The sequence below is a fragment of the Globicephala melas genome, chromosome 12 (genome assembly GCF_963455315.2).
Source record: "Globicephala melas chromosome 12, mGloMel1.2, whole genome shotgun sequence".
Lineage (NCBI taxonomy): Eukaryota > Metazoa > Chordata > Mammalia > Artiodactyla > Delphinidae > Globicephala > Globicephala melas.
Window position 1 is genome coordinate 68,185,235 of NC_083325.1, and position 21,773 is coordinate 68,207,007.

Here is a 21,773-nt window from a genome sequence, read left to right on the forward strand (position 1 = left end):
CACGATGTGTGGCCCACCCTGGCTCGACCTTCTCACCCATGCCCCATCTTGTCCCATCATAGGACCTGGAGCCCTGGTTCCCTGAGTCAGGGGCTGAGGGGTCCTAGCTGTGTGGACTCCATACTCTCTCCCTGTCCCAAACCTCTACATCTCTGGGGAAGCTACCAGGACTCCCTCCTGGGGGAGCTGGAGCCAGGTCATCCTGTAGGCCACGGCCCACCAAGATGACTAGGGCTCCCAGGAGGGACCCTCACCCCAGAATTGCCTTTTGCAAATAGGAGACTTGGGTGAGAACCACGAGGACAGGCCCCGGCGTGACCAATAGCAACATCAGACCTCGCCCAAGCCCATGGTGGTTCCTGTTCTGCACAGAAGGAAGGAAAGACCTTTTCCACCTGGCCTAGGGTCCCAACACTGTCCATCTTTCCTGGCTGGCGATAAATTCCCAAACATGTTTTTGCCTTTCCCTCTAAAATGTAATCTTGGGTCTATTTCAAGGGAAACGCTACTCTGTCTGCTTCTGATTCATACTCACTGAGCTCATCAAAACCAGAATTATTTGGTAATCCCTGCTGGGCTTACTGGATGCCCTCTGGGATCTGTAAAAATCTCTGTTCCTCAGAAACAGGAAGTTTCAACAGAAGGACAGATGCCGGTTGCAAAAGTCAAAATTTGAATCCTCTCTGCCTACTGGAGAGGCACTTTCCTTCTTTCTGCCCATCCACAGACGTGGATTCTGTGCCTACTGTGTGCGGAACGCAGAGATGATCTTTAAAAGGGGCTCTGAATTAATTCCTTAGAGCTGCCGTAACAAAGTATTACAGATGGGGTGGCTTAAACAGAAATTTATTTTCTCACAATTCTGGAGGCAGGAAGTCCAAGATCACGGGGTCTTCAGGCTAGTTTCTTCTGAACCCTCTCGCCTTGGCTTGCAGACAGCCGCTTTCTCCCTGTGTCTTCACATGGTCTGCCCTCTGTGTGTGTCTGTGTCCCGATCTCCTCTTCTTAGAAGGACACCGGTCACATTGGATTAGAGCCCACCCGTATGACCTCATTTTAACTTAATTACCTATTTAAAGACCCTGTCTCCAAATTCAATCATGTTAGGAATTCAACATATGAATTTGGGGGGACACAATTCCGCTGATAAGAGGCTCTGATCTCAAGAAGTCATTATCCTGTGACAACGGCTTTTTCTTTGATCTTGATCTGAGGTTAGGCCCTGAGATGAGGTGGTTTAGAATATATTTCCTGAGCTGTTGTAGCCTTTCTAAGGCAGGATGACTCGATAGACTAGGCACTGAGCTGTCAGATCCGGATTCAAATTTTGCCTCTTTCGCTTACTAGTTGGATGATGTAGCCCAAGTTACATAAGCTCTGAACCCTCAGTTTCTCACCCGTATAATGAGGATCATACTGCCTGCCTCACAGGGAGTTTTTGTGAGGATCCAAAAAGATAATACGTGTAAAACATAGCACAATGTCCGGGAACATAGTAGGTGCTCACCAAGGGGGAGTTCCCTTTCCAGGTGTATTTCCTGCAGGGTTTCCGCTTCCAGGGAATTAAGGATGTATTCCATCCATTCTCTGGGGAGGAGCGTGCCGGGAAACATAAGAAACTCAGGTACAGGGTTAAGATGTCAGCTTCCTCAGCCAATCCACAGCCCAAATGCCTGACCACCGTTTGGGCCAGAAGAACCCTTCCTTGGTCACCTCTTATAGTCTGGGCTGATTGGCTCACCAACTCTCCAACCTACATGTGGTCTCCTGGCTTTTCCACCTGTTACTACCTCAGAAAATATTCTACCCTGAAGGCAGCCAAGCCCCAGAGCAGGAAGAGGCAAAAAGAATCTGAACTTGAACTTCACCGGGAGCACCCACTGCCGGGACCTCTGGGAGAATGTGACGTAGGAAAGGGTGGGGATGGCTGTCGGGTCCGGGCTGAGCCCAGCTGTGGAGAGCTGGTCTGGCAGAGAAAACAAGTCCAGAGGCTGGCAAAGACCAGACCTCACAGTCCAGAGACGTAGGTGCTGGACTAGTCTAGGGACCCGGGTTCTAATGCCAGCTCTGATAGTTCCCAGTGGTGGGCAATTCACATGACCTCTCTGAGCTTCAGTTCCCCTCAGAGAGACAAATGGGATAATGTGTTAGAAAAAATCGAGTTCATATTTTATCAACAAGTCTAAAAGGTACCCTATTGGCATCTCTGGGTTACCACAATTCCCCAGCTGCCTAGGGATGAAGGGAGAAGTCCTTGTTGCTTTGGTTTCCAGTTTCCTTAAACTGCCAGCATTCTACACACACACACACACACACACACACACACACACACACACACACACACACACACACACACACACACACACACACACACACACACCACTTTGCAGCAGATTAAGGATGCATTACTTCTCAAAAAGAGTAGCATTTCCAGCTCTGGAACGAGAGAGATGAGGGCTCATTCTGGGCCACATTCCCTCTTCAACATCATCCCCATCCCCACCCCTGCACAAGTGTGAGTCCTCTCCCCTTCCCCCTCCCTCCCTGAATTACTCATACTCCTGGAAACATGACTGATGACTTCGGGATGAGTAAGAGGCCCATGAGCGTCAACTGCTGGGAGGGTGAATGAGTTCAATACTCCCTCGAGCAGGGCCACTTAGACATGCGCCAGGAGTCCTGCTGGGGGAAGGGGCCACAGGACCCTGGACAGGAGCTAGCCTTTACTCAGCAATGAGCTAGAAGTCCTTTTACCCCGTCTCCCTTCTGCCAACCCCTGGGTGCCGATGGCCTTCTCAGCAGGAGGTGACAGCCCACACCCCTTTCTGGGCAGTGGGTGCAGGGCCTCTCAGTGAGCTCCAGGACACTGCATTTCTCTGACCCAAGCACCCCTGGCCTCACCCCAGCACAGCCAGGCCCAGGGCAACCCTGAACTTGGCAGCCTAGCCTTGGTTGCTTTGAAAGGGCCCTAATCCAGGGCTCAACCTGCAGGGTGCGTATGTGGAGCGGGTGTGTGTGTTTATACGCTCCTGTCCACCCTAATCCACAGTGCCAGTTGAGCAAATAGTTTTGGTCTGTTTTCCATTTTCCACGTGTCCCATTTCTGAACATTTGGTGGAAATGAGATCCCAGCAAAGGGAGGTATTAATTCAATGTGTTTTGAAGTGTTTATTTTACATGCTTGGATAAGCAAAACAACATGCAAACTAGATTGTCCTGCACTTAATACACAGAGCTGAAGCATCAGTTTCTCCATACCTACAATGGGTGTAGTCAGGACACAGATGGCATGGAAAATAACACCAGGGCTGGGAAGCATGAGGCAGCCCTACCTCAACGTTCTCTGCAACCAGGAAAAGACAGTGCCCTCACTCTGAGTCTCAGCTCCCCAGACAGTCCCTCCGTGTAGGAAACAGGGCTCACCTCCAAGCTCGCTCCGTGAGGATCTTGAGGTGTCAGCTGGGACCCAGCATGATGTCCTTTGAATTGCTAAAGACAAGAGCAATGCATTAAGCGGAAGGACTTTATTAAGGTGTTTCGGGACAGAGGCACTAGATCGCAGAAGAACATGTTAGGAGGATCAATTGTTTGATGGCATTTTGAGATCCAAAACGCAGGGGCTGAAACATTAGTGAGGCAGGAAAATGGCCTGGCCGGGGAGCCCCCTGATTCCTCCCCACCAGCCCTTCTCCCAGCGGAAAGGAGGGCTCCTCTCCCCCATCTTCACTGTTTACTATCATTAGCCTCAGTCATTTAAATGTAGCTTGTTAGAAGTTCCATATAAAGCAGAATAAATCGTAAGCAATAAACTCAGGTGTTTTAGGATCTTTCTTTCCTTCCCTATAACTCAGCTGAAACCCCTTGCTACCAGAGTAGCAGGACATTAATCACAGTCAATTCATGATCCTTTCCCCCTTTTCTTAGGGTCAGGGCAGATCTTCTGGGAGGTTTACAGGGAACCCAAGCACCAGGGTACATGTCCATCCCTCTGTCGGGATGGCTGCTGTGCTGATCCACAGCCTGTTCAGGACACAGCTCTTCCCCAGGGCCGCAGTGAGGATCCAGGATTCATTCTGCTGCCCTGGACCGTCAGAGACAGGGGAGGTTCTGCAAGGGTTCCCCTGCCTCCCTGAGATTCTAACCCCGACGTAGGGGAGCATGGTTGCTCTAATCCCTTCCACCCATCCTAGGGTGGGTCATCTTGTCTTAGAAGTGTTGTTGACTAGAAGCTGAGGGCGGGCTGCTCTTTATCACGTTGTGTTCCCCAAATGTTATGTCTCTATTCCTCTGAGGACTTGGGCTTTCAAAACCAAAGCAGGAAATCTCCCTTTTGTGTCTGCCCTGCATCTTGCGCTTGAGCTCGTGCTTACTTCCCCTCGGCAATCAGCACAGAACTGCCCGAGTGGTGACAAGGGCAGAGAAGAAATACTGGAGGGGATTGTTGGTATTTCAAAACTGTGCTACCCCATGGAGGATTCTCACTACCTGGTTTAGGACTTGCTATAAAGCTCTAGTAATCAGGACGGTGGGTATTGACATAAGAATAGACAATGGAATCGAGGGAACAGAGTCTAGAAGTATTGAGTTCGCCAAAAAGTTCATTCGGGTTTTTTTTTTTTTTTTTTTTTTTTTTGCGGTACGCGGGCCTCTCACTGTTGTGGCCTCTCCCGTCGTGGAGCACAGGCTCCGGACGCGCAGGCCCAGCGGCCACGGCTCACGGGCCCAGCCGCTCCGCGGCATGTGGGATCTTCCCTGACCAGGGCACGAACCCGTGTCCCCTGCATCGGCAGGTAGACTCTCAACCACTGCGCCACCAGGGAAGCCCTCATTCGGATTTTTGTAACATCTTATGGAAAAACCCGAACGAACTTTTGGCCAACCCAATGTATCCACACACACGTGGTCAACTGATTAGTAGCAAATCAGCAAAGACACCAAGGTAATTCAATGGGGAAGGAAAGTCTTTCATTTTACACGGTGCTAGAACAACTGGATATTCATATATTAAAAAAATGAGCATTAACCCTTACCTCACATCATACTCAAAAATTATTTTGAGATGGATTATAGACCTAAACAGATAAGCTAAAACTATAAAGCTTCTGAAAGAAAACAGAGGAGAAAATTTTCATGATCTTGCAGAAGGCAGTTTTCTTAAACAGGTCACAAAAAGCACAAAACATTGTTTGAAAGAAAGATTTATAAATCGGACCTCATCAAGATTTTTTAAAAATCAAGAGACGTTGTTACAAAAATTGGCAAGCCAGTCTACAAAGAAATATTCACGAAACATATATCTGACAAAGTTCTGGTATCCAGCATATACAGAGAGTATCAACAGAGCAATAATAAAAAGGACTCCCCCAAATAAAGAGATAGGTAAATAAATAAAAGAGAGCAAAAGACTTGACCAGACATGTCACAAAAGAAGATTGGCCAATAAACAAATAAAGATTGCTCAACATCATTGAGTTAATCAGGAGACGCAAATAAAACCTCTGTGCGGCCACATTTTACACCTACTGGAAGAGCTCAACTGAAAAAGACCAGCAATTCCAAATGCTGGCGAGGACGGGGAGCAGCTGGGACTCAGACATTGTTAGCGGGGGTGTAAAATGGTCTGACCATTTTGGAAAACTGACAGTTTCTTATAAATTTAAACATACACCTGCCCTATGATTCACCAGTTCCATTCCCAAGCATTTACCAGAAAGAAATGAAAACATTATAGTCACCAAAACACTTGTCCAAAAATGTTCACAGCAGGGCTTCCCTGGTGGCGCAGTGGTTGAGAGTCCGTCTGCCGATGCAGGGGACGCGGGTTCGTGCCCCAGTCCGGGAAGATCCCACAGGCCGCGGAGCGGCTGGGCCCGTGAGCCATGGCCGCTGAGCCTGCACGTCCGGAGCCTGTGCTCCGCAACGCGAAAGGCCATGACAGTGAGAGGCCTGCGTACCGCCAAAAAAAAAAAAAAATGTTCACAGCAGTTTTACTCGTAACAACAAGAACTGGAAACAAGCAAACATCCATCCATACGTGGATAAATGAACAAACTGTGGTATTTTTGTACACTGGAATACTACTCAGCAATAGAAATGAACAAGCTACAGGCATGCCTTGTTTTACCGTGCTTCACTTTATTGTGCTTTGAAGATATTTTGTTTTTTACAAATTAAAGGTTTATGGCAACCCTGTGTTGTCAGATGATAGGTAGCATTTTTTAGCAATAAAGTATTCTTTAATTAAGGTATGTACATTTTTTTAGACATAATGCCATTGCACACCTAATAAACTACAGTATAGTATAAACATAACTTTTATATGCACTGAGAAACCAAAAAAATTATGTGACTCGCTTTATTGCAATATTCGCTTTATTGCAGTGGTCTGCAACTGAAACTGCAAGGTCTCTGAGGTGTGCCTGTATCGATAGATGCTATATGGATGAATCTCAACAATATTATGCTAAAAGAAATTAGCCAGCACAAAAGAGTACATATAGTATGATGACATTTATATGAAGTTCTGCAACAAGCAAAACTAATCTATAATGATAGGAATTAGAACATTGGTTGCCTCAGAGAAGGAGGTGGGGATTGACAGAAAAGTTCTGGGGATCTAATGTACAACATGGTGATTATGATTATAGTTAATAAAACTTTTTTTAAAAAAAAGAAAAAGGAAAGGAGAATAGGGCCAGTTTGTGAGGTGATGGAAAGATGCTGTATCTTGTTTGGAGACGTGGTTACACATACAGGCGTCTGTCGAAACTCATCCGGTTTTACACTTAAGATCTATGCATCTCACTATATGCAGAGTACATATACCTCAATAAAAAGCAAAGAAAACAGTTTCCAGAAGCTCGGGAGATGGAGAACTGCGGAGCTGGGTTTAATGGGTCTAGAGTTTCAGTTTTGCAAGATGAAAAACTTTGGAGATTGGTTGCATAACAATGTGAATATACTTAACACTACGGAACTGTACACCTAAAACGGTTAAGACGGTAAATTTTATGTAATGTGTATTTTACCACAATTTAAAAAAGCAAACAAAATATGCTACCACGTACAACCTAACAAACCTTACTCGTGAGGAGTCAAACACAAACAAGTTAATTTCATAATATTTATGTAGTCCTTGAACTCAAAGAAGCAAGGGAAATCGGTGGGCATGGAAGGTGGTACGGGCGGCCGTGGACAAGTAAGTGGGCACCGCCGTAGGGCTGAGGAACACGGTGGACCCTTTAAACATCCTAGGTCTCTGCCCGCTTCGGCTCCCCAGAGGACAGAGAGGGATGGAGCTGGAAGATTCGGGAGACCTCTTCCATGAACCCATTTTCTGAGAACTTGGTGCAGCCAGTCCCCTGGAGGTTTGTACGGACAAGAAGGACAAGGTCCTGCCTCAGTTGTGTGCGGCAGGGCCAAAGGAAGGAGGTAGGTGAGGGGAGCGTGTTGAGTCCCTGCACCAGAGGCCTCAGCGCACTAGCCTAAGCTCCACCCCTAACACGCTATGTGGTCCTGGCCAAGTCCGTCATCTGTCACCCCCGTCGGGAGGCTAACTCAGGGCTTCCTACGCAGAGCTCCTCAGCACCCGCTGGCACTTCCCTTGGGCTCAGCTGGTCCCAGAACCAGACAGGGGCAGGCTGGGGGCCCAGGGGGCCGAGGAGCGTCAACCCCCTCCTCCCACATGTGGCTGACATCTAGGCCTGCTGCGTGGCTGACGGGTGATGCGGACGGCGGGATGGGGGTGGCGACAGTCGGGCCAAGTGGGAGGAAGGCAAGCAGAAAGGGCATCGTTGAGAAGCAGCGAATCATGAAGCATGCTGTTCATTAACTCGGGCTAATTAAGAGACCAGCATCATGGCCATAGTGCTGGTAATGTCTTAATGCCCGGTTGTCACAGTCCCTGCGGATTAGCCCCTCTACCTCCTCATCGTCCCAGAAGTGCCCTGGGGGATGTCAATGCGTTGGGGGCACCTCTAGACTCTCCTGGCCTTTGCAGTACCTGCTGCCTTGAGAGAAGGGGAAAAAGAGCTGGCAGGCACTTATTAAGCACCTCCTACGGGTCAGGTCTGTGTTAAAAACGTTCATAAGGGGTATATATCGTTTGGTCCTCCTGAGACCCTGAGAGGTGGGACCCATCATTCCCATTTTGTCAATGGGAACATGGAGGCTCAGAAGGAGGAGTGGACTTGCCCAACATCTCCTGCTAAATTAGACATAGTTCCTGCCCCCTTACCTCACTCCATCACAGTGTAGAACTGTCTCATTTGTAAGACTGAAGATACTTCTAGATGTTCTACTCTGACCCCCCCCCCCCATGGCAGTCATATGCTCTAACAATTAACCTCCAGGTCTTTCCAGTGACCCTCTTCCCTTGCTTGCTGGTGATGGAAACTCCCTCCACTGAGACAGATTTTAAGGGCTTGACTGAGAATGCTCCCCAGAAGAGGGAAGGTGAGATCTTAATTTTTCTGAAATAAATTGGAAAAATGGAGGGACGGATAGCAGTTACAGTGTGCTGCAGAGGTGGATGGAAGAATGAGCTTGCCTTGTCCCAGAGCCTGAAGGAGCTGTTGTGTCTGGAGTACAGGGACTGGGGGGATGGGGGTGGGCAGAGACGAGGTTTGCATTCTCTTTTATCCCCCCGGTGTTTCTAGCAGAGGCAATGGTGTTCCTCCTGCAGCCCTGTGAAGACTGGATGAGTGGTGTCAGGTGGGCAGCTCGACAGGGTCTGGGGCTCAGCAGAGAGATCCGGGGTAGAGTGAGACCTGGAGCTGTGCCGACCAGAGACGGCTAATCTCTGGGTAACCCCAGAGCCTGCCGCGGTGCACGGCGAAGCTGCTCGATGATGGAGATGGCCGACTGGCTGAATTGCAGCAGATGCCCTCGCTGTGGCCCCAGTGCTTACGATACTGGAAAGAGATTCTAGAGGAACAGCCTGCCCCACCCCACTGGAAGTCTGGTGTCCCCAAGTTCTCCCTATGTTGCTAGACCCAGCAGCATCCACCAGCTTCCGGAACACGTTGCTACCATTGCAGTGTTCTCCTCAGGCCCCCCTGCCCTTGCCTTCCCCACAGCTCTCCCACTGAGCCCCCTGATTCCGCAGTCCCATTTCTAAGCTGGAAGCCTCCCAGCTGACAGCGGGACCCGGGATGCAAGACTCCCGGTGCTCACACACACACGTACACACACTTACACACTCACACGTACTTCAGCATCCTTCTCGACAGGCCCCATGTGTCCATCAGACTAACTCCTGCTACCGGGCAGGAGACCTGCTTCTGGAAGACAGAGAAGACACACAGAAACACACGGCATCTTGAGTCCACTTGGTCGTTACTTGGAGGACTGATTTGGTCCCGAACTCCATGAGCTGCTGAAGATCTTAGGTGACAGCCCTATCATGAAAACCAGCCAGGCCCAGGAATCCACCCTCCTGCCAGCATTTTTCAACCCAGGAAGGGATAACAGGCAGTTACGTTTGCCTGCAGAGAGCAGAGAGTAGGAAGCCCATCCTGACCGAGGTGTGGAGGATGGCCGCGGTGTGAGGCCCACCTGCCCACAATCACCCAGTGATTGCAGAAATCTTTTCCTTTTAAAATCATGGGGAAGGGGCGAGCTGAGGGAGACAAGAACCTAGGTATGTGTTTGGCGTTCTACCCTGTTTGTAATTGGGAGCAATTTTACAAACTTGCATCATCTTTCCTAATACAATAGACTTAGGGGTTCAAAAGTGCTGGCATGATGTCTTTTAAATATTTAGAAACCTTCTCCACCCCTACCACCAAAGCTGAGTATTTGTTTTTTAAAAATAAACCCTTGGCAAGGATGCCACGTGGTGTCCGCAGCACAGGTAACTGTTGTGCAAGCCGGCCCGCCCGAGGGCCGAGGGTGGGGACCTGCCCACAGCTGTCACCCTGTTCCTAACAACTCCTCGGGGCACACCCTGCTCATTAGGCCCCGGCCGCGCCTGGCCGCCCAGACTCTTGGTGGAACCAGAATGCCGGGAGCGGGCGGCTCCTTGAACCCTGAACAATCGGCTGTGAGGAGTTAATCCAGACCAAGGGCCGGGGTGCCCAGAAAGCTGGGTGCTGGGAGCTCCCTCTCCCACGCCTAGGACGGGCCTGGGCAGCCTGCACACTGGCCCAGCTCCCGGGTCTCCAGGTGGCCAGGAAGCAGCAGGGGCCCCAGAGGGAGCCCAGCAGAGCTCTAGGCAGTTCAGGTGGACTTGTGTTTAGAGGCTGCCTCTCTCAGGGGAGGGCTGAGCCACGCCGACATTACCTCACTCCGGCTCAGTGACCCCCAGGCAGGTAAGGGATGGGACTTGTTTCTGCATTACAGCTGGGGAGCCCAAGCAGAGCGGATGGGCAGGCAGAGAGGGGAGGCCACCGTCAAAGCCCGGCACCTGCCCCGTCTCTGGCACCAGCTGGGCGAACGCCCATGCCGGCAGCGCTGCTGCCCCCTGGAATGGATGCTACCGTCTTGGGGTGGGGATGTGCCTCCACTGAAACAAGCTGCCTGTCCCCCACCCAGATAATCCAGGCCTGTCTCCCCTTCCCCCCGTGCCCCCCCCCACGCCCGCATTTGCGGCCTGTGGCATGAGGAAGGATGGGGCTGCCCAGCCTGGCCCCGCCTGGGAAGTACGTCCCACTGGTGTGTCTGCCAATTCAGGATAAACCGGATTGGGGTTAGGCAGGTGGCAACACGCTGCAATTTGTGGAGGCTCCTGGCCTCTTGCTCCTGTGACACCAGGAGGGTGAGGGTGGCAGCCATCTCTGTCCATTCATGGGGCTCAGGCCTGCCAGAAGACAGGCCGGAGTCACAGGCCGCAGGCTGGAAGCACAGAATCTGCAGAGACCCAAGGAAGCTGCCGGGAAAGAGCCCTGGCTTGGGACACAGGAGTCCCCAACACAGCAAATCTAGCCCCCCACTAGTGGGCTGGGACAGCCCTCCCCTCCAGGGGCCCATCTGTCCAATGATGGATTGGATTAGATGAGATCCCCTTACTCCATACTCCTCCACTGTCATCAGGCTGGGCCCCAACTCCCAAATCCTCCATTGCTTCTCTCAATAAACCCATTCTACTGGGGAATTAGAATTAGCCTCTGTCTAAATTGAAGGCCATGCATGTGCAGCTCTGGGCGGGCAGCCCTGGGGTCTCCTGAGAAGAGAGGAGAACCAACCGAAAGACAGGGGGCCCTACCTTGTACCTCCCACCTGGCCCCCATCCCAAACCCTGACCTCGTGAGGCTTACCCGCTCTCTCCAGGTCTCCAAAGCGGGGCTGAGGCACTTGGGCCAGAACCCACTCCTGGAGACATGGGCACAGAAGCCCTGCAGGTATCATGCAGGATGGGGGGCTGTGAGCCCCGCAGTGGGGAGCCCCCCAGGGTGCCAAGGACCAGCCACAGGGCTTGAGTAGGAGTTCAAAGCCCCCTTTAAACCAACTCTGCTTCAACACTCACCCCCTAGGAAGGCCCAGAACGAAGAAAGTCCAAGCCCCACACCCCCTTTGCTAACCACTAGAATTGGTTACTCATTTGCAGAGCATGTTTTGGTCGACAACGCTTTTTCCCATATGTGATGTCATTTGATCCTCACAACAACACGATATTTCCCCATTTTACAGAGGAGGAAACTAAAGCTCAGAAACTCAAGCTTCAGAAGTGGTGAAACCACAACAGGGAGCCGGGAGGTCAAGTTCCAAGGTCAGTGCTCTCTGTGGGGCGCTGTGTCCCTATCTCCAGGCCCTAGGGACCCAGAAACACGCCTCCGGGACTCAGACAGTGGGCTGAAGCCTTCCCAGCCAGCAAGGCTATGTGTCTGCAGTCCAAAGGGCCTAGAGACCCACCCACACTGTTGCTCTGGGCCCACATGCAGGTTCATAGAGAAGGTTGGTAAAGCAAAGCCATTCTGCAGTGGGCCTGAAACTCAGGGTAGACCTTCCCTGGAGACTGACAGGGCTGGATCTCTTTCCTCCTGCTGAAACCCATAGCTCTTCTCTTAGAGGAAGAGACCCATTTGCCGCCTTCAAATCTCTGAAGAGCCGTGAGGAACGGGGAATGGCCATCTTCTGTGGGGATGACGGGTGGAAGAGGCAATAAGCAGATGGGTTACAGTGCAAGGAGGGACCAATGGAAGGAAGGACCCTCCAGGCTGGGTAATCGTTCTGCCCTGGGAATGTTATATAGGAAATTCAACTCCTGTAATGCTGAGTGGGAAGAGTGGGGCTACGTGATAGTTACACCTTTCCACACCAAGAGCCTATGATGAAATGGGAACTCTCTTGGCTTCTATGGCCCTTGAATTCCCCTCTATGAGTACCATACTGGATCAAGATAAAGTTGTTGCTGAGTGTCTCTACCTCCTGCTGTTACAGACTGGGATGGAGTGGAGAGAAGAGGTCAAGAAGCAGGGATGGTGGGCTGTGTGGTGGCCCCTGGACCACAGCCAGCTGAGAGTCTGATGTGGGAAGGGTCTGCTGGAGCTCCATGCTCTGAGGGCCGAGTGCCCTGAGGCCATCTTTATCTGCTGTCCCCGAGAGGTAACTGGGGCATTCCCATTGATTTGGGCGGCCAGCCAAAGACCTGCCTGGGCCTCATGGGCAGCTGTCTCCTTTGCCACAGTGACCAGAATGAGTTGCCAGGTCAAGGCAAGCCCGGCCTCGGCCATGGGTGTTGGTCAGCCACCTGTGTCCAAGCAGCAGCTGGCCAATCACTGGCCATCCCTCCTCTGCAGCTGGCCTGGATTGTCCATATCGAAGAGGAGCTCTCTTAGGACATCTGAGTAACTGAAATCTGGAATCTGGAGCTACAGGTGGAGTGATTGGACTCTAGCATCCCAACACTGTCTGCGGAACACCTCAAGCTACAAAATTGTCTGCCGCAGTTCCTTGAGGGTTAAGAGAAACCAGACCGTCCCCCTTGTCCAGAAAGCCTCCCAGGAGTGTGCTCAGTTGGTGAACAGAGGGTGGCACCATCCCTCCCCCACCACACCTCCTGGCCACCCACCTCCTGCTTGGTTCTTGGTTTTCCCCTGGAGGCATTTCCTGCCATCCTGGGGAGGTGTGGGTACAAGCAGCCTTCAGGCTCAGCCCAGCCTGGCCCATGTTCTTCTAGGAGTCCTGGGAGCTACTCCCACTCGTTCATTCGTTACTCAATGCTTCCTGAGCACCCGTGCACCTGCAAACCTAAAACAGCAGATAACTCCCTCATAGAAAAATGGGCAAAGGATATGAACAGGTGATTCCCAGACCTGGCCTTGCTACTTATTTGCTGTGTAAATTTGGGGAAGTAACTTAACCACTCTGTGCCTGTTTTCTTATCTGTAAAATTGTGATAATAATGCTTCTAATTCACTGGGTTACTGTGGAAACTGAATGAGATAATCCACATGTTATGAGTAGAATTGTGTCCCCCACCAAATTCACGTGTTGAAGCCCTAACCTCCTGGTACCTCAGAATTTATTTGGAGACAGGGACTATAACGGGTGATGACGTTAAAATGAGGCCATTAGGGCCTATAAGGGGTGATGACGTTAAAATGAGGCCATTGGCCCTAATCCAATATGACTGGTATCCTTGTAAGAAGAGGAAAAGACAAAGAAATGGGCACACAGAGAAAAGACCATGTGAAGAGGTAGCAAAAGGGTGGCCAAGGAAAGAGGCTGAAGGAGAAATGAACCCTGTGGGCACCCTGATCTTGGCCGTCTAGCCTCCAGAACGCTGGGAAAATAAATGTCTGTGGTATTTTGTTATGGCAGTCCTAGCACGCTAATATACCACCCAAAGCACTAGAACAGCATCTGGCATATGGTATATACTCAATAAATACTAATTATTGCCATAAATATTATTGTTTATCTCAGCTGTATACCCACCATATTCGTTTCCTACTGCTGCTGTAGAAAATTACCCCCAAACGAACTGGCTTAAGATAACACATATTTATTTTCTTATAGTTCTGTAGGTCAGAAATCCCACTGGACTAAAATCAAGATGTCTGCACGGCTGTATTCCTTCTGGAGGCTCTAGGGAAGAACCCATTTCCTTATCTTTTCCAGTTTCTAAAGGCCACCTCATTTCTTGGCTGGGGCCCCTTCCTTCATCTTTAAAGCCAACAGGGTAAGATGTTCCAATCGATCTTCCTCTGACCCTCCTGCCTCCCTCTTATAAAGACCCTATGATTACATGGGGCCCACCAGATGATTCAGGATCACCTTCTCATCTCAAGATCTCTAACTTAATCACACCTGCAAAGTCCCTTTTGCCATGGAAGGTCACATGTTCACAGATTTGGGGGATTAGGACATGTGCATCTTTGGGAGAAGGGCCATTTTTCTGCCCACCACACACATCATCTATGATTAAGTGAAAAAAGCGAGCCATAGAACAACACCTATAGGTTAATCTCATTTATGGAAAAAGATACTAAATCAATTTATAGAGAGAAAGAAACTCACACAACTATTAACCATGGGGAGGGAGTCGGGGCTTTTTGTGTATTGTTCTAACTTTTTCTTTTACAGTATGCACATATTCACAGATTACTTGTGTAATTTGATTTTTTTTTTAAAGTAATCCAAAGGAAGAAAGAAGAGATGTGTACCCATCCTTGGGGAGCTCAGTCTAGGGACGTCAAACAAATCAACAGCCTCAAGTCCTCTCGCTTCATGATCTGAGAAGTGGCAGCTGGCGTGGAGGCTCCCGCCCGCCTGGGTGACACTACCTGAGGTGACACTTCTGCTGGGCTCTGAAGGATAAGAAAAAGTTTCCCAGATAGAGAGGAGGCAGAAGCGTGTTGCCAATGGCAACGGGCCTAAAGGGGCCGCCCTTTACCGGGCGGTGTAGGAGCCATGGAGAAGAGGCCAGAGGCAGGACTGGGCTGCTTGGCTGTGGGCAGGCCCTGTGCTGAGTGGTGGTGTAGGCATTTCCTCATTAGATGTCAGTGAACTGAGGCTGTGTGTTTTGATGAGACGAGAGAAGGTCTGACTGGATGAGAAAGGGCATGAAAGCAGGTGGCAGGGCCTTGGTGCAGCTGGTGCAGACAGGGAGAGCTGGGGAAGGGGGCAGGTAGGGCAGAGCCAGAGGCAGTGCCTTCCCTCAGTCCCCACCCACCTCCCACGGCCCCATCTGCAAGCTTAGCCCCAAGGCAAGTAGCAGGCGCAGGACAAGGTCTCCGGCAGCCTCTCCTAGGGTTGCGGGAGCTTCTAGGCCTGACCTGGGACCTGCTGCCTGGGGGCTGACTGCCAGGTCTGCATGGTGTGTGCAAGGCAGCTGGCCACAGACCCGGCCAGGTCATCCTGGCAGCGAGGGGACGGCACAACACCATTTCTCTTAGTCCACTGGGGCTGCTATAACAAAATACCACTGATTGGGTGGCTTATAAACATCAGGAATGGACTTCCCTGGTGGCGCAGTGGTTAAGAAGCCGCCTGCCAATGCAGGGGACACAGGTTCGAGCCCTGGTCCGGGAAGATCCCACATGCCGCAGAGCAACTAAGCCCGTGCACCACAACTACTGAGCCTGCGCTCTAGAGCCCACGAGCCACAACTACTGAGCCCACGTGCCGCAACTACTAAAGCCTGCGCGCCTAGAGCCCGTGCTCCGCAACAAGAGAAGCCACCGCAATGAGAAGCCCGCGCACCTCAACGAAGAGTAGCCCCCGCTCGCTGCAAGTAGAGAAAGCCCACTTGCAGCAATGAAAATCAAACGCGGCCAAAAAATAAATAATTAAATAAACAAATTTATAAATAAATAAACATCAGGAATTATTTCTCACAGTTCTGCAGGCCGGAAGTCCAGGATCAGGGTACCAGCATGGTCAGGTGAGGGCCCTCCCAGGGTCTCAGGCAGCTGACTTCTTGCTGTGTCTTCACCTGGTGGAAAAGAAGCAAGGGGTGTCTCTGGGGCTGGTTTGACAAGGGTGCTCATTCCACTCATGACCTAATCACCTCCCAAAGGCCCCACTTCCTAATACCATCACCTTGGGGGTTAGGCTTCAACATTTGAATTTTGGGGGGACACAAACATTCAGATCATAGCACCCTCAAAGGGTTCCCAAGCTGGGGTGAGGCTGGGTCTGTGGGCGGGGAAAGCAGACAGAGGGCCTTCAACCCGTGGCCAGCCACCCTGTGTGCTTGTCCTGACTTGCAGAGAGAGCCCAGCCGTGTCTCGAAGATGTAACTGCAGATAACACAGAAGGCACCTGTCAGTGGCAGAGGGGAGAGGTGATTGGGTGGGTGGGATTAGCTTAGGGGGTAGCCAGTTCCCGTGTTCCAATGGCACCCTGGCCCAAATGATGGACCCACATCTCTGCTCTGCCAGTTTCAAGCTGTGTGGCATTGGACAAGTTACTTAGCCTCTCTGGGCCTCAATACACCCATCTCTAAAGTAGGGGTAATAATAGTATCTGCTTCATAGGTTACTGTCTGCTAAGTGCTTGGAACAGCCTAAGTGCTAGTGGTCATTCCTGGGGACCCTCCATGGATCTCCCAGCTCGGCCTGGCAGGCGAGGACCCCTTCAGGGTCTCCACAGCGCCTTATCCCTACCCTCAACCAGTCACCCACTCACACCTGCTCCTTGGGCCCATGGGGTGGCCCCGTCAGCAGGACCTGTGGCACAGGGAAGGGGGAGGAGTGATGGCTTATGAGGCAGTGGTTACGGGGTGCGAGGGCTCTGAAATGGTGGGAGGTGGGGACGGGAGGAAGCAGGGGTTTCAGAGTAGCAGAGACTCCCTCGGGGAGATCTGTCCAGGGCAGAGACTGCTGGTCACCAAATGCCTGGCTTTGGGGTATCAGAGCCAGCTTTGACGGGAGCCAGAGCTCCCAGCTGTGCTTCACAATGCCGAGGTGTCTGTCATTATCTGCAGGGCTGTTGCGAAATGTTCCAAGCAGAATTACATACTTTTAATTCACTTTAATTGTGTAAAAGACCTGCATGTCAGGCAGCACTTGTGAGAAGGGGATAAGGTGTCACCAAGTCAGAGAAATGCTGATGATCGGGGTCCACTCAGCAGAGTTGGGGGTGGGTGTCTGGATACTGATGTGGCTGTAGGATGAGCAGGCCAGGGGCTCTGGAATGCTAATATTGTTCTTGGAGATCTGCTGATCTGTTGGAGCCCACAGGGAGGCCCATCTCAGATGAAGGGGGCGGAGCTCAGCACTGAGGAACTCAAGGAAATCATCCCAGTTTGCAAACTAGTGGCATAGCCGGGAAAAAGTAACAGCCTGTGGTTTTCTAATTCCATTGCCAAATGGGGGCAGGGGCCTACTGACCAGGGTGTGAAATGCAGGCTATCGATTTGTTTGATCTGTGAGGGATTCTCAGAAAAGGCCCGACCAAGGCAGGGGTGGAAATGATTGCAGAGGAAGCCCAGGCCTGCCGCAAACTGGCTGTGTAGCCTGGGACGAGCTGTTTGCACTCTCTGGGATCCACCTCAGTCGTGTCGTAATAAAGAAGGATGGCTGCATAACGATGACACAATTATCATGCAGGGCTTACTAGGTTTGAGTCACCTTAAGTACATTATCTCACATAATCCTTCCAATAACCCTATGGAGTTATCCTCATTTTGCAGATGAGAAAATGGAAGTTCAGGGAGGTTGAGTAACTCATCCAAGTTCACTCAGCTAATGAGTGACCCAACAGGGATTTAAAGGCTTGAATGGCTTTAAATGGTTGCTAGCGCCATGCTAGATCCCTCGGGGTCAGCTCTGTGCTCCATCTTGAGCGTGAAAAATAGGGAGGGGTCGCCCCCGTTCCTTTGCGCTCTACCTCACTGCTGCTTGAGGGCCGGGTCCTGGTCGATGTGCAGGCAGTGGGTTGGGATGGCCCTGGCCGCCACCAGGACCCCCGAGCACGTGGAGAGGAGGTGAGAGCCCTGGCACCTCCACAACCTATACACCTCCCGTCCCCACAGGTCTGAGAAAGGCCACGCCTTTGCTTTAAACTGAACTCTTCTCTCCAAGAGCTTATTACACATACCCTTTACACAGCAACTTAATCAAATAATAACTTCTGTGCAAACCTCTACAAAGGACCTTTTCACCCAGGGCTCATTTAATGCTCACAACCTCGCAGGTGGGGATGTTGTCATCATCACCACCATTTGGACAGTCAACTGAGGCAGAAAGGTAGCCAAGGATAGGTGCTACAGTCGCTTGTGGCTCTTCAATGACCAGCTGGGTGCCCTTGGACAAGTCACCTATCCTTCAGAGCCTGAGCGTCCTCATCTGTAACCTGGGGGTGGTTGTGAGGACTAAAGGCAGAGTGGGTGTGCAGTGCTCAGTACTCTGCTGGAACAGAGTAAGCACTCAACAGTGATAGCCTGTATGTTTTTAGGTCCCTTTTTTAAAATGGACTTAATTTTTTAGAGCAGTTTTAGGTTCACAGCAAAACTGAAAGTACAGAGAGTTCCCATACACCCTCTGGCCCCCGCCAACACACACACACACACATGGCCTCCCCACCACCAACATCCCCCACCAGCGTGGTTACAGTCCCTGAACCCACACTGACACATCATGACCACGCAGAGTCCCCAGTTTACATTAGGGTTCTTTCTCAGTGTTGTACACTCTATGGACAAATGTATAATGCCGTTTACCCCCCATCATAATATACAGAATACTTTCACTGCCCTAGAAGTCCTCCGTGCTCTGCCCATTCATCCCTCCCTCCCCCTGAATGCTCGGCAACCACTGATCTTTTTACTATCTTCATAGTTTTGCCTTTTCCAGAATGTCATATAGTTGGAATCGCACGGTATGTAGCCTTTTTTAGACTGACTTCCTTCACTTAGCAGTATGCTTTCAAGTTTCCTCCATGTCTTTTTGTGGCTTGATCGCTCATTTCTTTTTATCACTGAAGAATATTCCATTGTCTGGATGTGCCACAGTTTCCTTCTTCATCCACCTACTGAAGGACATCTTGGTTGCTTCCAAGTTTTGGCAATTATAAATACAGCTGCTGTAAACATCCATGTACAGGGTTTTGTGTGGACATAACTTTCCAACTTGCTTGGATAAATACCTAGGAGCACCATTGTGGGTTCAAAAAGGGTATGTTTAATGTAGGCTCTTGTTTTTTTATCCAGTCGACACTATGTCTTTTGATTGGAGTATTTAGTCCATCAACATTTAAGGTAATTATTGGTAGATACATATGTATTGGAAACAACCTAAATGTCCATTGACATATGAATGGATAAAGAAGATGTGGTATGTGTGTGTGTGTGTATATATATATATATGTATATATATATTACTCAGCCATAAAAAGAATGAAGTAATGCCATTTGCAGCAACATGGATGGACCTCTAGATTATCATACTAAATGAATTAAGTCAGAAAAAGACAAATACCATATGATATCACTTAACACGTGGAATCTAAAATATGACACAAATGAACTTATCTACGAAACAGAAACAGACTCAGACATAGAGAACAGACTGGTGGTTGCCAAGGGGGAAAGGGGAGGGGGGAGGGAAGGAGTGTGAGTTTGGTATTAGCAAATGCAAGCTATTTTTTTTTAAATTTTTTTTGGCCGCATTGGGTCTTCATTGCTGCACACAGGTTTTCTCTAGTTGCAGCGAGTGGGGGCTGCTCTTCGTTGCGGTGCGCGGGCTTATTGCAGTGGCTTCTCTTGTTGTGGAGCATGGCCTCTAGGTGCACGGGCTTCAGTAGTTGCAGCACACAGGCTCAGTAGTTTGGCTCACGGGCTCTAGAGAACAGGCTCAGTAGTTGTGGCGCACGGGCTTAGTTGCTCCGTGGCACATGGGATCTTCCCGGACCAGGACTCGAACCCATGTCCCCTGCATTGGCAGGCGGATTCTTAACCTCTGTGCCACCAGGGAAGTCCATAAACTATTATATATATGTATAACTGAGTCACTTTGCTGTATACCAGAAACTAACACAACATTGTAAATCAACTATACTTCAATAAAACAAAAATTTTTTTTTAAAAAGAGTATATTTAGTTTTGTAAGAAACTGCTAAACTGTCTTGCAGAGCGGCTGTACCATTCCTCTTTCCCACCAGTAATGGCTGTGGCTTTTATTTTTATTGAGAAACAAGAAGTGACTAGCTTAAGATTATACAGCCATTTGTTGGCAGAAGAAGGACCTGAGGACAGTACCACTTCGGGTGGTTTCCCTTTAACCACATTGCCCCTCAGCTAGACACACCAACCTCACACCCTGACAAACACTCACACTTATTCACTATGGCTTTCAAGACCCAATTCTCGGTACAGATGTGTGTGGAGCAGTCCTCTTCTGCCCCGTCCAGGAAAGCCTGCCATCCAGTCCCTGCATCTGAGAAGATTGTGATGCTCTTGCCCCATGCCCGGGTGCATAGGGGCCAGTGTCCAGGTGTTCCAAGCTTACCTGCACCTGGAGAAGAACCAGATGTCCTGGAAGGCTCTTTCCCCTGTCAAAGCAGACCCAGCCAGCCCCACAGTCCCAGGAGTCACTGTAACTTCATCAGGGACTGGCAGAGGGAAAGAAACGGCCCCTACACTCGCCCCTTACTCCAGCTCTGAGTCCTTCCTCCCTTCCTCCCTTCTGTAGGTGAAATTCACATAATAAAATTAACCATTTTGGGGCTTCCCTGGTGGCGCAGTGGTTGAGAGTCCGCCTGCCGATGCAGGGGACACGGGTTCGTGCCCCGGTCCGGGAGGATACCACATGCTGCGGAGCAGCTGGGCCCGTGAGCCATGGCCACTGAGCCTGCGCATCCGGAGCCTGTGCTCCACAACGGGAGAGGCCACAACAGTGAGAGGCCCGCGTACCACAAAAAAAAAAAAAAAAAAATTAACCATTTTTAAAGCGTACAATTCAGCGGCCTTCATAACATTTCATAATGTTGTGCAACCACCACTACCTGTTTCTAAAACATTTTTATCTCCTCAGAAGAAAAACCCTGTGCCCATTGATCTATCCCCCCCATCCTCCCTGTCCCCAGCCCCTGGCAACCACCAACTCACATGCTACCTCTTTGGGTGTACCTATTCTGTAACAGGATAAACGGAATCACATAGCCAGACCTTTGGAGTCCGGCTCCAAACACGTTTCTCGGACCACACTCTCTGTAACTCCCTGAGGAAGGAGGAGAAGCAGGGGCTTCTGCTGTTTCCTTTGCTTCCGTCCCTGCCCCCGGTCTACATTGCCCTGCACCCCCTGCCCACAGCGTCTGTGGCCCACCTCATCCGTTCCATGCCATTTCCTAGTTCCTGTAACTACCCCCCAGCTGAGGACCTTGACGCTTCCTAGATTCAGTCAACAAATAGCTTCTGGGCTGGCAGGGGAGACAGACAGGTAAACAGTCATTGCGGCGGTAGGATGAGACACTGCTAGCGGGTTTTCAGAGTCAGGGGAGCCCAGAGGAGAGACACGGAACCGAGCCTCGGGCTGAGGGTGGTCAGGGAAGATAACATGGAGACTGGGGGTCCCGTCTGTCTTGTTCATGCCGTTTGTTTCCTCAGCACAGTTCCTGGCACCTAGAACAGGATGAATGACGAGTCCATCCATCAATCAAAGCAGGTCTTGGCTAAGAGCTGAAGGATGAAGTTGTTTATACCATAAATTGGGCATAATTTACCTGAAGATTGTAGGCAAAGATTCAGCGCCTATAATACCCTGAAAGACACTTCAATGTAGATCAACATGGAAGGGGACGGGGAGTCAAGTGGCAAGACGTGGGGCCAGATCACACAAGGCCTTGGAAGCGGCACAAAGGAGATTGACTTTAACCTGAGTGAAAAGAGG

At 50.4% G+C, this 21,773-nt stretch overlaps 1 protein-coding gene across 1 annotated transcript in view; it reads right to left on the reverse strand.

Annotated features, from left to right (window-relative positions):
- The window catches only part of PLB1 (phospholipase B1), a 189,032-nt gene extending 173,200 nt beyond the window's left edge, over positions 1-15,832 (reverse strand). Inside the window, exon 1 of the mRNA XM_060309527.1 lies at positions 15,781-15,832. The gene's annotated coding sequence lies outside the window, so the exon portion shown is untranslated. The remainder of the gene's footprint in view (positions 1-15,780) is intronic.
- Positions 15,833-21,773: the final 5,941 nt, after the last annotated feature.